Consider the following 15162-nt stretch of genomic DNA (forward strand, 5'->3'; position numbering starts at 1 on the left):
TAGGAAAGATAAATAGGAAAGATAAATTAATATACTTTCACTAGGACATCTTCTATAACTCATTTAGGGTAAGTTATTGAACGATATGCTAACTGTATAGTTACAGTAGTAGGGGTTATTTCTCCTAATCTGATTCTTTTAAATATTGATAACGGCATAAGGTTAATGCTTGCACCTAAATCACATAAAGCTTTCCCTTAAAATTTGTCTCCTATTACACACGCACATGGAATCCTATTGCACATGGAATTGTAAAGCTACCAGGATCTTTAAGATTTTCAATAAGCTTTTTTCTGAATTAGAGCACTGCACTCCTCACTATGTGCAACGGTCTCATTATCTTCAAACTTCCTTTTCCTATTGAGAATATCCTTCATAAACTTTACATAGCTTGGCATTTGTTCTAAGGCTTCAGCAAATGGAATATTAATTGTAAGCTTCTTAAAAATTTTCAAAAATTTTGGAAATTGCTTATCCAACTTCTGTTGACGAAGTCTCTGAGGAAATGGAGGTGGTGGTTTTTCCAAGTTATCTTTAAGTGGAGAAATAGGTCTTTCAGAATCTTTTAGAGCATCCACTTTTGATTCTTCAATTTCTTATCTCTCTACTTCAGTTTCTTTTTGAACTCTACCTTCCAACTCTCTTCCGCTTCTAAGTTGAACGATCTTTACTTGCTCTTTATTCTGGTCTTTCGGATTTGTTTCAGTATTACTAGGAAGTGTTCATTGGGATCTATTACTTAATGAATTTACGATTTGTCCAAGTTGATTATCAATATTTCTAATTGTAGATCCTTGACTTTATAATTGATTTCTCATTTGTAACACCACTTTTTCTATAGAAAACTGCCTCTTCTTAAATTGTGGATTAATGTTGAACCCTGGAGGATAAGTAGATCTATAATTATTATTCCCTTGGTTGTTCCAATTTCCCAATCGCTTTAGGTGGTAATATTTCTAATTGTAGCTCTTTGAATTTGTAATTGATTACCCATTTGTAACACCACTTCTTCTATATACAACTTCTTATCCTTAAATTGTGTGTTACTTTTGATTCCTGAAGGATAAGTAGATCTATAATTATTATTCCCTTCGTTGTTCGAGTATCCCAATAGGTTTACTTGGTTGTTCCTCCATTGCGATTATTATCACCCGAATTGTTATTCCAGTTAAAGGTGGGATGGTTCTTCCAACCTGGATTATAATAATTTGAATATGGGTTATTCTGCTTGTTATTTATGGCGTTCAAAGTTTATATTGATGCTTGAGAATCTACCATTTGGCCTAATTAATTCTCTTCAATCATAGAGATTGGTTGAGAAAAATTCATTCCAAATTGGTCTAGCTTATTTGAAATTGTAGCAACTTGATTTGCTAACATAGTAAATGCATCAGATTCATGAATATTGGCTACTTTCTTTGGATTCACCCTCTTAGAAGGCCATTGAAAATTATTGGTAGCCATTTCTTCAAATAAAGCATAAGCGTCATGAAATGGTTTTGACATTAATGAACTACCAACAATGACATCGATAATTGATTTAAGTGATCCAACTAATCCATTATAAAAAGTTTGAATTATTAACCAATCTAGTATAACATGGTGTTGACACTTTCTTAAAAGTTCTTTAAATCTTTCTCATGCTTCATAAATAAATTCCCCTTCAAACTGATTAAAAGATATAATATCATTTCTAAGCTTTTTAGTTTTTTTATGGTTGAAAATTTATAACAAGGAATTTTTGTGCTAAATCACTCCAAGTTCTGATAGATCCAGGTGCTAACAAATTCAACCACATCTTAGCTTTATCCCTCAGATGAATGCAACCATATCTTAGCTTTATCCCTCAGTTAGAAAGAAAATAACCTAAGTCTTATGGCATCATCTCAAACACCATCGTATTTAAATGTAGCACACAATTTTAGAAAATTGGTAAGATGTAAATTTAGTTCTTCAGCTGGTGATCCCCCAAACTGATTATTTGATATCATTTGGATAATAGTAGTCTTAAGCTCAAATGAATTAGCTACTACAGTAGGTTTTTGAATGTTGCAATGAAGTTCATCTAGAGTAGGGTTGACATAATCTCTTAAAGGTCTAAAGTCTTGATGAATTTCAGCATTTTTATTATTTTAGTTTGTCATTTTTGTTTTTTTTTTGGATTTTTCAAGATTTTTAATTTTTTTGGTTTTTCTGATTTTTCTAAAAGTTCTTTCTTATTCAGAATCGTAGGGCACTAGTCCTTCATAAACTGAACTAGCATACACTAACATAAAATAAAATAAAATAAAATAAAACATACAAAATAAGATACAATATTTAAAATTTAAATAAGACTTTCTAAAAATAAAAATTTACTTAGTTTTCTCCCTGCCAATGACGCCAAAAACTTGATCCCTTACTTAATGCTTATGCATTGTATAACACTAATTCTGATGGTAATTTTCACTTATATTTCCTTATTTTGCAACAAAACCAAAAACTTGATCTTGAAGAAAAATAAGAACTTAACTTTTTAATTTATATATATTTATATTGGGATACTACACAAGTATACGTATCGTTATCAAGTAATAGAAGACTCTTTGATTAAGACCTGAATATCAAACCCACATGGAAGATTATGCAATATGCACTTTTTAGAAAGTTTTTCTATTTTTAAAAAGATAATTACTTAAACTAAAAATGATTTTTGGAAGGAATTTAAAATTTAAATATTTATTTGGTATTTTTGATATTTTAAAAAAACAGCAACAACTTAAAAAGATAACTAAAGTTTTTGTTGAAGAAAAGTACTTAACATGAAAATATTTTTCTTCTTATCATGAATTAGTAATAAGTATAGGAATTCTATTATGAAAGTATGCAAATTATATTGTGCTAAATTGGAACAATAATATTCTTTACCCTTACTAGAGATGCTATAAAGAACATGTTAACATCTCGTATCAAAACCTAATACAATAAACTAAGTGGGGGCTTTAACCTGTCACATTAAAGTTCTCTAACTCTACACCCTTCGAAGTTTATTTCGAAGTTTATTTCCCTATTTATTTGCTATTTATTTGCACTAAATCATATGAATTACGATATCATTCATACAACATCATGTGAACACCATTGTCATACCTCAAACATTTCAGTTTTAAGTATGTCTCTGTCTCAAACATAACCTTCAAAGTTTTGAACACATTAAATACACTAGATTTATGCTTCAAAAAATACACCCATACCTTTCTGCTGTGATCATCAATGAATATAACATATTAACGAGAGCCTCTAAGAGATGCTACTAGAGAAGTTATCCACACATCTGCTTGTACAAGTTCTAGTTTTCCTATTTTTAGCGCTCTGCCACCTTTTAAGAAATTGATATTCTTCTATTTTCCCATAATGAAACTCTCACACATGTTGAGATCAACTGACTTGAGTTCTGATAGCTTGCCTATGGACTGAATTTCATTCATACCCTATTGAATCATGTGGCCAAGCCTGCAATACCATAAATCTATTGTGCTCTCTGCAAAGGTAGTGTTAACACTCTTAATTAAGCCAGTGGTCATATGTAATGCATAATTTTTCTTACCCCGAACAAGCACCAATGCCCCTTTTGTGATCTTCTAGGTGCTATCTGAGAATTTTACTGAATGACTACACTCATCGAACTACCCAATAAAACCGAGATTTTTCTTCAACTCGGGAATGTGTCGGACCTTTTGCAAAGTCAATTTGCTTTTGTTAAAGAGTGCAATGTTAACTTCTCCCATCCCCACCACGTTCAAAGGTTCTCCATCAGCCAAAACACTTTCTTAAAGTCACATGCAACATAATTCCCCATTAAATCATGGTGGGAAGCTGTATAGAAAGAAGCCTCTGAATCCAGTATCTAGTTATCAATAGAACTATGAACTATAAGCAATAGTGCATCATGCACTTCTTCAGTTACAATATAAGCCTTGACATTCTCTGTCTTCTTAGGTTTTTTGCAGCTCTTCTTTGTGTGTCCAGTTTTGCAACAATTCCAACAGGTAGCTTGCTGATCAAGCTTTGAATTGCTCTTGCCTCTGTGCTTTGATTTTGATCTTCCTTTGTTTGAGTTCCCATCTTGTGATCTCCTTTTAGAATCAACTTCGCCGCTGGACCATAGCTGCCACCGCCACCAATTCTCTGTGATTGTCGAGTGTCTTTTGTTTTTCGGTGGTGTTGTTGTTGAGAAGTCGCCAATTTGTTTATCTATTATATTTCCCCAATTTCTGAGTAGCTTATTCTCTCAGATCACACGAATGACCTTAAAATATTAATAAATTTGGAGGATGAAAAGGATAAATGATAATAGAAAACAGATAAAAGAAAAATGTTGGGAGAACTTCATTGTGGTAAACATTGTAGAGAGAACCCTAAAGTGTTTGAATTCTGTGATTTTCGTACAAAGAAAACCACATAACCATAAATGAGTGTGCAAGAAGGATGTGGTTACACGCCGCACTGCCACCAAATTTCTGTGCAGATGCGATCAACACTGCAATTTGTTTGATCAATAGAGGGTCATCTGTTCCATTAGATTTTAAATTGTCTGAGGAGGTCTGGAGAGGGAAAGAAGTTATAATTTCTCATTTTAAAACTTTTGGTTATCTTTCTTATGTTCTTATTAATCCTGATACTCAAATTAAACTTGAGGTTTAGTCTAAAAAATGTTATTTCATTGGCTATAGAGACGAGGAATTTGACTATCATTTCTGGGATGATCGGAAGAATGTGATTTTCAATGAGAAGACTATGTACAAGGAAAAGCCCAGTACAATTTCTGAAGTAGCTCTTTAGGAATCTGAGTTGGTAAGGTTTGATGACCTACTAGAGGTCACAGTACAAAGCAGATATGTAAGTGATGAGGAGAGTGAGTCTGATGCACCCATTCATATTATTCCACAGTCAGCACCAGAACCGTCCACCACTACAACTACAGTCCGTAGGTCAATCAGGACTAAATGTTCTCCTCAGCATTACTCATTAACCTTCAACTACATTCTATTGACAAATTGTGGAGAACCATAAAGTTATGAAGAAACCCTGCAAGATGAAAATTCTAGCAAGTGAGAACTGGTCATGAAAGAAGAGATGGATTCTCTGGTAGAAAATCAAACATGGGAGCTGACAGAACTTCCACCAGGGAAGAATGCATTACACAACAAGTGGTTGTATCAGGTAAAAAATGTGCATGATTGTAGTAAGAGGTACAATGCTAGGCTTGTTGTATAAGACTTTCAACATAAGTAGGGTATTGATTACTGATACATAAAAAATATATGCATTTTTTAGACCCATATTTTATACTCATTTTTGGTGATATTGCACTTTAATGGAAAGTATTTTATGTTTTCTTGCAGGTTGTTGATTTTTAGCACATTAAGCAAAAATGATGGAATTTGGAGTCAAAATGGTGTTTTTGAAGAAATACTCAGTGCTGACGGCGCCAGAAGCAACATCAACGGCGCAGACTTACAGAATAGATGATGAATTTTACTCAGCATCGACGACACCTTTTGATAAAGGTGGATTTAATTAAATGGTCTCTAGAGCCGACGGTGCCAGAATGGGCGCCAACAGCGCCAATGTCGGTTCAGACCCTATTTCTAGAAGATTTGACAAATTTGGACACTTTTTGAAGGGTTTTTGGATGCACTTATTAGAGAACTAACTCTAGGCTATATTTGGGGCCGAAATTAATCAGAAAAGGTGTTCCTCTTCATTCCAACTTGCTCACTTTCGCTACACCTCGCCTTCATACACTTTTTTCATCTTCATTCTACCACCATTCAGGAGTCTATTAATGATTTATCTTTAAGAGTTTAGAGTTTTATGGTGAGATTAAGTGTGAATTCTTCTCTAAGAGCGTTAGAGAAGGAAAAAAGTGAGAGATTTCTTCTTCCTACATTTTCTAGGAGAGGCTACAAGGGATTTGCTTTGAGAGAGAGTTTCAGATAAGTGTTGTTTATTTATTAGTGTTGTATGAACTTTCTTTTATATATGAAGTTTGTGTTTTGCCGTATCTTTCTCATGAAATCTGAGTAGTTTTTTTTATCTTTCTCCCTACTCTGAGATATGATAAAATGAAGAGATAATATGGGTGTGTTAATATTAAAATATAAAATAAATTGTGATGATTTTTCAACTCCGAACTTAATTTTCTTTTCGATCTGACCAATTAAAATATACATTATTGTGTAGAATTGGAGATTTTAGGGTGACAGACTAAAATCCCAAATTCGGCCTTTGTGTTGAATAACTAAAGCAAGAGTTATCCTTCAGGTGAGGGGAAGTGGGAGCTCTTGAGTGGGAGCTAGTATCCTCCTAGCCTAGCCACGAATTTAGGGACTAAACCCGGGCTGCACCACCAATGATTTTCTATAACATTGTATCAGGATAGAGAATTAAAACTGCTCTTATTTGGCACAATACATATTATAACCATTTATCTCATTTCATTTTACCAAAATCTCATTGTAGTGGGAAAAATGTTTTTACACATAAGAAATCTTCATCACATAAACATAGTTACATAGTATTATAGTTCAATAGTTTAGTAGTTTAGTAGTTATTGTTTAAGCTTTGTATTTCAGTTTTGCTAATAGTTAAATAATTTAGTTTTGATAATATCTCAGCATTTGAAATTAGTGACAATAATTTCATTTTACTTTCTGTGAATTTCTTAGTAAATTTATCACTTCAAATTTAAACCTTCCTCGTAGGATAGATATTTGGGGCTTATATAGAAAGTCCTTTATTACTTGATAATGATATGTATACTTGGGTAGAATCCCAACATTAATTGCTTAAATTTCTTAATCATAAATATTTAATCAAGCTTTTGGCACTGTTACATAGAAGAGTCAAACTTATATAAATTTTACACAACTATATTTTCTCGGGATCAATTACTCTGAGATCCTTTCTTCTGTGGTGAAGCTCCCAACCATCAGGATGGTATTGTTTATGGTGGCTACTAAAGATCTATTTCTTGAGCGGATAAATGTGAGGACAACTTTTTTTCATGAAGACCTTAAAGATGACATCTACATGCACCAACCTGAAGGGTTTGTTATATATATAGAATAAAAGATTTAGTTTTCAAACTGAATAGGAGCTTTTATGGTCTGAAACAAGCTCCTAGACAGTGGTACAAGAAATTTTGATAATCTCATGTAAAATGGAGAGTACATTAGACATTAGGTGGATCATTGTTACTATATCAGGCATTTTGGCAATTCTTATATTATTTTTCTATTATACGTAGATGACATGCTTATTGTAGGGGCCAGTATTGATGAGATCAATAATATGAAGAAGTAGATCTCAGAGCACTTTGTAATGAAGGATTTAGGAACAACAAAATAAATCATTGGCATAGGAATTGTGAGAGATAGAGTCAGAGGCACGTTGAGACTCTCATAGGCTGATTATGTGAAAAAGGTACTCAACATATTCAATATGAATAAGGCCAAACCGGTTGGCACACCTTTGGTCAATCACTTCAGACTCAGCAAGAATCAGTCACCAAAGTTATAGGAGGAACGAGACCACGTGAGTAAGGTTCCTTATGCCTCAACTATTGGTTCACTTAGGATATTGCCAATGCAGTGGAAGTTGTGAGCAGATACATGAGTAACCCAGGAAAAGAACATTGAAAAGTTGTGAAGTGGATCTTGAGGTATCTAAAAGACTCCATGGACACCTGTTTGTGTTTCTCAAGAAAGAGCTTAGAGGTACAAGGCTATGTTGATGTTCGTTTAGCCGGAGACATTGATAACAGAAGGAGTACTATGGGGTATGTTTATACTCTTGGTGGTACTGCAATATGATGGGGCTCTATCTTTCAAAACTTTGAAAAATCATAACTTTGTGTAGAAAAATCTCCCAACCTCTCTCTCTCTTTCATGCCCTCTGTTTCATTCACTATCTCTCCCTCATTCCAACCCTCAAATGCTCCCTCCGTACGTCCCTTTTTCTCCTCCTTCCTATCTTCGTTCCTCTCTCTATTCCCCTCTCCCTCCCTTCTCTACTCTCCCTATGATCTCTCATAAATTTTCTCTCTATATTTCCCTCTCTACCTCCTTCATTCTTTCTTCTTTATTTCATCTAACTCTCTCTCTCTTGGTACTGCAATATGATGGGGGTATAACCTATAGAAAACAATTTATTTATCTACTATAGAAGCTGAGTAACCTATCGAAAACAATTTATTTATCTACTATAGAAGCTGAGTATATAACAGTGTCAGAGGTTGTCAAGGAAATGATATGGCTACAAGGCTTTTTGGAAGAATTGGGTAAGAAGAAACGGAAGGACACTCTTTACATTGATAGTCAGAGTGTCATACTCTTTGTCAGGAACCCAACATTTCAATCCAGGACCAAGCACATTCAGATCAAGTATCACTTCATATGGTCATTGTTAGATGATGTACAATTGTTACTTAAGAAAATTTGTAGAAGCAAGAACCCTGCTGATATGTTGACCAAGGTTGTTACACTTGAGAAATTGAAATTGTGTGCAACTTCAGTCAGTCTTCTAGCATGAATACAAAGGCAATGAGTTACAGAGGTTGAGGATATCACATTTGAGGAAAAGGACAATTCAACAAGTGGATGATGCAGCCAGTGTACTAGTCTCTAAGTGGGAGATTTGTTGAGTATTGTGGAGCACGGTCCACCATTCTCTGTTTGGAAGGTTGTGCACGTATGGAAATTATCTGAAATTCTTATTTCGGATATTACTTTCTTTTATCTGCAATCTCAAAAAGGGCCCTCTCATTCCTCTTTTGTTCTCTGCCTCCCGTTTTTCCCGAAACAGAAGATCATATTTTTCAAAATTAAAATACTACTTTTCAAAATTATATTAAATTAACCCCCATCATTTCCATTGTGCGTGGCCGACAACTTCTGGCGACTCCGTTGGGGAGTAGTTTCTCTGTTCATTATGATCATAAAGTTTTGTCTTCATACATCGCTAATGTTTTCATGTTCCTCTTTCCTTTATTCGTAAAAGCCAATTGCCTTAAGAAGACCTACGACTCATGATGAAGAAGTGTAGTAAGGCTCTCAACCATCGATTGGATCTTTCGGTGGTGGCTTACGAGTGGAGAACGAGAAGAAGGTTTTGCAAGGCTGGCTCTTCCCTTTTGCATTGTTCCTTCGGTGATTGCTTGCGGGAAGGTTTGAATCGCTAGTTGCTGCTCTCCTTAGTGTTCTTCTTCAGTAGCCTACGGGTAGAGAGAAAGAAAAGGAGAGGAGAGACAAAGGGAGAGAGAGCTTTCTTGTAAGTCGAAGCGATCAACTGTGTAATTTCTCAAAGAACTAAAATCTTCTACAACTCCGTGGATGTAGGTAATTTGCTGAACAACATAAATCTGTGCTCTATTTTGTGTTTGTGATTTCTTCATTCCATTTTTCACTTTCTTACCGTCGTTTTCCATAACAAACACCCCAACTTTACGGTCACCTTCTCGTTCCCTCTCTGTCTCTCTCGGTTCTCAAGCTCTATATGCTTTGGGCATGTACCACAGAACAATTCTGGATCCAACAAGCACTATTTTCTTATTCCTTCCCACCAAAATGAATGCAATGAATTTCAAGTTATTCGATTTGTAATTTTCAAAGACAAACTAGATAAAATATGTGGTTAAAATTCTGGAGCGATTATTCTTTTGCTTTCTGATGTTTCAAGCCATTTTGCTTGAAATTTTTGGAAGAGGCTTGTTTAGTGGAACATATGATCACAGAAGCAACTGATGTGCTATTAGTTGTACTGCTGAATTGTTTCATTTGTACAATAAACCTCTTTATTATATAATTTCAAGTTATTCATATTTCGGTTTAATTTTCATATCTTGAATTTCGGTGCTTTAAATGGTTTAGGGTTCTTGGAAGTGTCATGGCTGTTATGCCATTCTTAATGGCAACTACTCTACATTACTTATAATTTATTTCTTTTTCATTGAATATTATTCTAGGAGATTTAAGCCATTAGTTTTGTTTTTGCAACTTCATTTTTTTTATTAATCTTATTATTTTAATTAATTGAATATGATTTGTTGTAATTATGTCATTGCATTTGTATGTGTTTTTTTTAATTAGAATTGAACCGTTCAAACCAAATTTTGGTTACTTTTTTGTGTTTGATTGTTATTGTGTGAATTTCTACTCTTTCGCATTGTTTTCGCAAAACAGAAATTTCAATAGAAACTTTAAAGTTAAGTGTTCTCGCATGAGAGCTCTGTTAGGATTGATGACCTCTTGAGAAGTTTCCAAAAGGAAACAAAAAACTCGATGTCATTAGTCCAAAACAGACAATATCTCGACAAGTTAGAATTTGGGTTGTTGCACAAGATTTAAAGATTTAAGTTAGATATTAAGAAACTCGGAATTAGTTGATGAGCTTGGAAGAATATATATAAATATGTTAAATTACTTGCTCTGTTGGATGCTAAAAACTAACAAAATTGCTGCTGTATTTAGAAATTAGAGACGTACAAATGAAGATTGATTAGACTTATTTCAATTTGTTTTAAATTCATATAAGAAAAACTGTTTGCAAAGTAATTTTCAACAACGACGTTCTGCTCTTTCCAATTTATTGTCAGGTTGGGATGATTAGAGCTGGTTTAGCTTTGAACTGATGTAATATACAAAAACAATTTGTTTTGATGTTATGAAATTCCATCATTACAGAAATGAAAAAAAATTTACACAATGATTGTTCAAAAATAGGTAAGGTGGTATATATGAAAATGTGGAAGTTTAGGTTTTATATATGGAAATACAATGTTATGTACATAAATCTTCCATAAAAATAATATCAATTACAATTATTTTCAATTTCAAGTTAAATTTAAATTCTAAACTAGATAAGGTTCGGGCTGTCAAAAAAGCTCGTTGTTTGCAAACAGCTCGTGTTCGGCTCGTTCGTTAAGTAAACGAGTCGAACACGAACAAGTTTTTAAAGCTCGAATTATAAACGAGCTGAACACGAACAGCTCATTGTTCACTCGTGTTCGGCTCGTTTTAGCTCGAAATAAAAAAAAAAAAATTATTATATATATTTATATCTAAGTTTAAATCGTAACAACTTGTGTGGTAATGTGGTTAGTGTCTTTTTTTGCATACATTTAGTCCAGGTTCGAATCCAACACTTTACATATATTATTTTCAATTTAATTTTAACGAGCCGAGCACGAACACAAATATTTAAATATGTAAATATTAAAGTTTAGGTATTAATTGTGTAAATACAGTGGTATGTACCTCAATCTCCCTGAAAATTATTATCATTTAGACATCCACTATCAACTTCAAATTCAAATTTAAATTTTAATTTTAAACTCAACGGAAATATTAACGGTAAATATTGCTTACGTAAACAGCCAAGCTTAAGCGGGAGCTAATTTAAAAATAACGGAAAAAATTAAACCATGCCCGGTTAAACCGCTTGCAAAAGCAATGTAGTAAATCAGATGGTATATATCTAAATATTGAAGTTCAGATTTCATATATGTAAATCCATTCGTATGTTCGTAAATTTCCCTTAAAATTGACATGAATTAGGAATAGTTTCAAATTCAAATTCAAATTTAAATCTAAATCTAACGGTAAATAATAACGGTAAACAAATGCTAACTTAGAAGAGGAAGGAAGCTAATTTTAACATTACGGAAAAAAAGAAAATTGCGCCTCTGTTCTTCTTCTAGCTCTCGCTTCGCTTCCGTTCTCCGAGCTCTCTCCTCGCTTCTGTCTCTCCTTTCTGACGCTGATTTCATTCTTCTCCGAGCTCTCCAGGAACTCTCCGTTCTGACGCTTCTTCCGTTCTCTTCCGAGAGCTCTCGGTGCGGCTTGCGATTTCCTCGGAGCTCTCTGCTGCAATGGCCGGAAAAGGAAGGAAGAAATTGGATAATAAACTAATAGAGTCGTCTTCAGGGAGAATGGTCTGCTTTTCAAAGCGCCGCAAAGGCTTATTCAAAAAGGCAGAGGAACTCTCCATCTTATCCGATGCAAAGGTCACCGTTCTCGCTTTTTCTCAGGCCGGAAGGCCTTACTGCTCCGACCCCACAACCTTGGATTCACTTCTCTGTCCTCAAACCCTGCTCGAGACTGACTCCTTGCTCTGCCCTCCACTAGCCATCTCCGCTGAGAAGGAGACAGGAATATGTTGGGAATTTGATTTTATCGAATCAATGGCTGGAAACTTACTCCCTTTTTGGTATAACAAACAAAACGTCCAATTCATGGATTGTGAGGAACTCCGGCGATTGGATAATGCTATTTTGGAGTATAGACATATGCAATTGGCCAAAAACTCTTGTTTTTTGGTTTTGGTGCATTTTCATGTATGCATTGTTTACATTTTCGTGTGCAGATTGTTTGTTGCATTTTCATGTGTAGAGTGTTTGTTACATTTTCGTGTTGTAACCATGATTGTGTTTGTTACAATTTCGTGTTGTAATCATGATTGTAATCAATGTTGGTTACTTTTTTTTAGAAATAATGACTTCGTTGGATGTCTTTTTTGAACTCAGCCCTTTCAAATGCTCTGCAAACAGAGTAGCCATTTAATATTAATAATCCAAAGGTAAAACTCTAGAAAGAAGTTTTTTATTTGAGAGCGAAAAAATTATGCCAAATTTACTCACTAAGGAATGGCACTAATCTGCACTTGATCAACAATGTTTCAACTGAATGTGAATTTGGTATATATATATATATATATATATATATATATATATATATATATATATATCTATCTATCTATCTGTGTGTGTACTTTCATACAAGCAGCCTTATGTTAAAAGAAAAGTTAGCTCTGCGATGTGCAGTTAACAGGCCTAAAAATGTGCAACTTTTTTATATATATTTTATGCTCATTTTTAATGATATCGCATTTTAATGAAATGCATTTTGCATGTTTTTAGTTTCAGGTACAAGAAATGGAGTTTTGGAGAAAAATGAGCTAAAACGGAGCAAAACGGAGTAAAATAGAGCAAGGAGCTAAGATCTTAACTGACGCCTAGGCGCCAGCTTTTAGCACCAAAGCGCTAGACTGTAGGAGCTCCGGCGCCATGATGCCAAGATCTGGCCCCTAGGCGCCAAACAGTTATAAAAATATTCTAGAAGGGTGGAGCTTCTGCACCACAGTTCAGCGCCTAGGCGTCAGAACCGACTTTCTACTACATGCAATGAATTCGTACAAATTTTGAAGAGGTGCTTGAAGTGACTCTTGGTGATTTTAAGAACTTTATTTAAAGACGTAAATGTTTGGTCGAAAAGGAATTGGGAGGGGGGGTTGTTGGAGATAAGAGGGTTGGTGTGTGTGTGTGTGTGTGAGTCTTTGTTACTGCATTTTGGAGTAAACTTGTCAGAAGAGTTAAAGATTCATCAAGGAAACTTCAAAGGATTTGCTTGGGGAAGAGTTCAAGATAAGTATTTTGTATTTTGCTTAAATTTATTTTATAACTTAAGTTTTAATATAAATTATGTTTTGTTGTGTTATCTTCATAATGTCAGAATAGTTTTTTTATCTTTCTCCTTGTGATGATAATTAATCATGTGTAGAATCAGAATTATTTAGAACTCCTCTTATTTCAAACTTGTGATGATTTGTTACATCATGCTTCATTTACATAATCGATCTGTCAATTAGTATGTTAAAAATCGTTGTGAATCCATAATGACTGAGAAAGGCTATGTGTTCCCCAACTAATAAGAATCACATTAATCTGATAAATGAGAAGGTAGCCCATTGGTTAGTGTAAATAGATAGTGAGATAAGATTTAATGGGTGTAAATTGGTGTTTCTAGAGTGACAAACTAGATTCATATTAATTTAATCTAAAGTTTGGAACCTTAAGACCGATTAGTCCTATAGAGAGGGCACAGTGTATAATCTGGAAGTGAAAGGCTAGAACCTACCCAGCATAACCTGAGATTTTGAAACTTAACTTTAGGTTAGTCAATGTTCTTTTTACACTCGTAAGAGGATAAAGAATATGTATGCTCCTATTTGTCACAAAACTTTATTTAAACTTTTAGACATTTGATTCTTACACTAATTATAAACTCATTGCAAAAAAGAAGACTTCACAAAATTTGAACTCTTCTACACTGTTTTAGAAACACTTAGCATTTTACTTTTAGTTTTTAAATTGAACTTATAGGCAATAATTACTTTTTTTTACGCATAAACTTTCAAACTTATTTCCTAGATAATTATATGTTGTTTTAAGTAGGAGTTTTATTAAGTCTTTATTAAGAGTTACAGCTTCCCTGTGTGATCAATAATCAGGACACCATTAGAGCCTTATATTGTTTGAACGATACATATACTTGCATAGAATTTTTAGTGTGTAACTTTAAATCAATTTCTAAACTTTATATCATATCCATTTTGCACACTAACCGCTAAAAATAAATTTGGTCAACTTTTTTGCTATCTTTTTGGAAACTTAAATAAATTACGTAATTACGAGTTGGGTCAAATTTTTGGCGCTATTGCCGGGGAAGCAACGAAACTTTTTTACTCAGAATTTTTATTTGAACTGTGAAATTATTTTAGGAAAATCGTAGTATTGTTTGAATATACAAGTGCTCATTTATTGTGTTAAAAATATTTTTAAAACCTAAAAAAATCAAAAATTTAAAAACGAAAATTTTTATTTTATTTTGAGTATTTTATTTTTTTTAATTTAAGAACTTTTAATTTTGCATGTTTAGTTTAGGATATTTAGGATATGAAGGAACTTTTAATATGAAGGTTTAGTGCCTTACGATTCTGAATTAGAACGAACTATAAGAAAATTTGGAAAACAAAAAGAATTTCATAATTTAAAAAAAAAAGACGAACACTTCACAAAGTAATTTTCATAATCAAACTGTTGAACATGAAAATCATCACATACAAAGACCTTTAAGAGACTACACAAACCCTACAACAGATGAAATTCACTTAAGCATACAAACCCCTGCTGTAGCGACTAACTCATTTGAAATTAAACATGTTATTATACAAATGACACAAAATAATCAGTTTGAGGGAACACCATTTGAATATCCAAATTTATATCTTGCTAGTTTCTTAGAATTGTGTGTTACATTTAAGTACGACGGTGTATCAAACAAT

The sequence above is a fragment of the Phalaenopsis equestris genome, unplaced genomic scaffold (genome assembly GCF_001263595.1).
Source record: "Phalaenopsis equestris unplaced genomic scaffold, ASM126359v1 Scaffold000189, whole genome shotgun sequence".
Lineage (NCBI taxonomy): Eukaryota > Viridiplantae > Streptophyta > Magnoliopsida > Asparagales > Orchidaceae > Phalaenopsis > Phalaenopsis equestris.